Below are 2596 nucleotides of genomic sequence, written 5' to 3' on the forward strand. Positions count from 1 at the left end.
GAGGACTGATTGGCGGCGCAGCCAATCAGTCCTCAAATTGCTCACTACAGACGAAGAAGTGCCGGTATGTCAAAACGAGATCAGGAGAGTGGTAGCTTTCTGTTGAGTACAGGACAAAAAAATGCTGTATGTAGCCAGTGTGAGTGACATTATGCCACAGATGTAGGAAGGTGTAATCCCCACAATCATTAAATAAAATAGTTAGCTAAAAATGTTAGACGTAATGACAAATCCTACCAGTATTGGTAAAATACCTGGCACAGAAATTAGCGTGATAATGCCAGACGTAAATAGTCATTGTTCGTAATTCTGTTATTGTTTCGTCTTATGAAGGGCACTTCACCAATCCCAGCCCGTGACTACAGAACATCCCGCTCGGAAAACGTGGCCTTCTTCATTGTTTCCATGTTTTTGGTACTTAAGGAGTCATTCACAGGATTTGGCTGTGGTCCTCTCCTTTGGCCTTCACTGCAGACTCTGTTGACGTGACATTCTGTCTTCCAGCGCTCTGTTGGATTGCTCATCACGTCATAATGGCTGTTAATCTTTAGGAATTCAAGAATCGTAACTCCGGGTACATTTTGAGAATATCATGGCCTTCGTGCAAACATCAGACATCAGTCAACATTTCCGTGCCCTGTCTCTTCCGATGCTGGGTACTAGAATGATACCGGGCGAGGTGGCGCAGTGGTTAGCACACTGGACTCGCATTCGGGAGGACGACGGTTCAATCCCGTCTCCGGCCATCCTGATTTAGGTTTTCCGTGATTTCCCTAAATCGTTTCAGGCAAATGCCGGGATGGTTCCTTTGAAAGGGCACGGCCGATTTCCTTCCCACTACTCCTCTAACCCGAGCTTGCGCTCCGTCTCTAATGACCTCGTTGTCGATGGGACGTTAAACACTAACCACCACCACCACCACTAGAATGATTCAGTGCTGATAGAATTAACCAAACCTGTGTCCTCTTTTAAAGTGTAGGCACTTTTGTAAATCTCTGCTATTTGCATCAACAGTGCATTTGCAAGTCCCCTATATGCATCCACATATGCAAGCCTTATCCATATCTGCATCCACAAATCTGTTACATATGCATGTCACATATTTGCATCTGCAAACACAAGCCCGTTATCCGCATCTCTAATTCTCTTATCCGCCTCCGCATCCAAAAATGTTATCTGCATCCGTAAAGCCACCTATCTGCCTCCACATCCACAACTCCATTAAGTCAGTTATCTGCAGTTCCCTGATCCATATCAGCATCCATAAGTCCGTTATCTGCAAAACGAAGTCCCTTATCTGCATCCCTATCTGCAGGTCATATCAGTACGTTATCTGTATCTGCAAGACCATTACCCACAACTTCAAATCCCATATGCACATAGCACTCACAAGACCCCTACCCACATTTACTAGTGTACTAGTGTTATCTGCATTTTCAAATCTCTTCTCCACATGTCTTATCCACAATGGTATCAGCAAGTCCAATATCCACATCTACAAGTCCATAATCCACGTCTGCTCTCACAAATTATTATCTGCATCTGCATCAAAGTCCCTTAACACATCTGTAAGTCCTTTATCCCCATCTGTAACCTTTATCCGCATCCACTTGCCCAAGTCTGTTGTCTGGATCTGCAAATCCATTATTCACATATGTAAATATGGTATTTGCATCTGCAATTCCTTTATCAAAATATGCTTTCGAAATTCCCTTGGATGCATCCAGATCCACACGTCTATTGTAGAAGTAGCAGTAATAGTAGTAGTAGCGGTAGTTTTAATCTGTCCACTACTCAAGTCCGCCCCCAGTTGCCCTGCTTGGCGTCACTGTCTAGTGTAGATCTCTTTGGCCAACGCCAGTTGGTAGCGTCCTTATGCCACATGTGATGATTTCTACTTAATTACAAAGTATGTCTTCACATGATTTAATGATGAATGCAATATCGTTTCGATATTTTTTTTCCACGAATCAAACTGCTACATACTCCGTCATTTGAGTTCAGTGTTCGTTACCATGTTACTTTACATATACAAAGTTTAATAGTTTGTTACTGAATAAAATGGCAAGTGGCATCAGAGGTTTTCACAGATATTATGAACTTATGCAAACGGTTTATGTAATCCAAACGGATGAATATAGTAATGTTGACATTAATCTTTATCCACAAAAACTTATGAAACTTTTTACTGCAGAAATTCCTACATATACCCGTGGATATGTAAGACACTCTTATCTCTGATGCAAGTGCGTTTACTTCGTAGTGTCTTGCCAAATGGTTTTGACTCTGTCACCGACTCAGCATGAAGATGGTTGTACGGTTATCAAGTGAAATATCGGACGAACAATTCCTAGGTCTGAAAGATGAGGGGCTACTCCACAAACACCCTTCAAGGAACTTATACTCGTAGATATAATCATTGGTGTGGGCTTTTATCTGAAAAGTACATGAGGCGATCAAAAAATTTCCATTGAAGTGTGTTGCTAGAGATTATATGCAACGTAGCGCGACTCCGATGCGGGTATATAAGGACTGACATCTAGGCAGGGGATTATTGTGGCATTCGTGTCTTTCTAGCGTGCGTGTGGTAAACGCG

At 42.5% G+C, this 2596-nt stretch overlaps 1 non-coding gene across 1 annotated transcript; it reads left to right on the forward strand.

Moving 5' to 3' along the window:
• Positions 1–673: 673 nt before the first annotated feature.
• On the forward strand, positions 674–746 carry Trnaa-cgc (transfer RNA alanine (anticodon CGC)). Its single transcript has one exon. It is a non-coding gene; the product is annotated as a tRNA-Ala (tRNA).
• Positions 747–2596: the final 1850 nt, after the last annotated feature.

Source organism: Schistocerca nitens, chromosome 1 (genome assembly GCF_023898315.1).
Source record: "Schistocerca nitens isolate TAMUIC-IGC-003100 chromosome 1, iqSchNite1.1, whole genome shotgun sequence".
Classification (NCBI taxonomy): Eukaryota; Metazoa; Arthropoda; class Insecta; order Orthoptera; family Acrididae; genus Schistocerca; species Schistocerca nitens.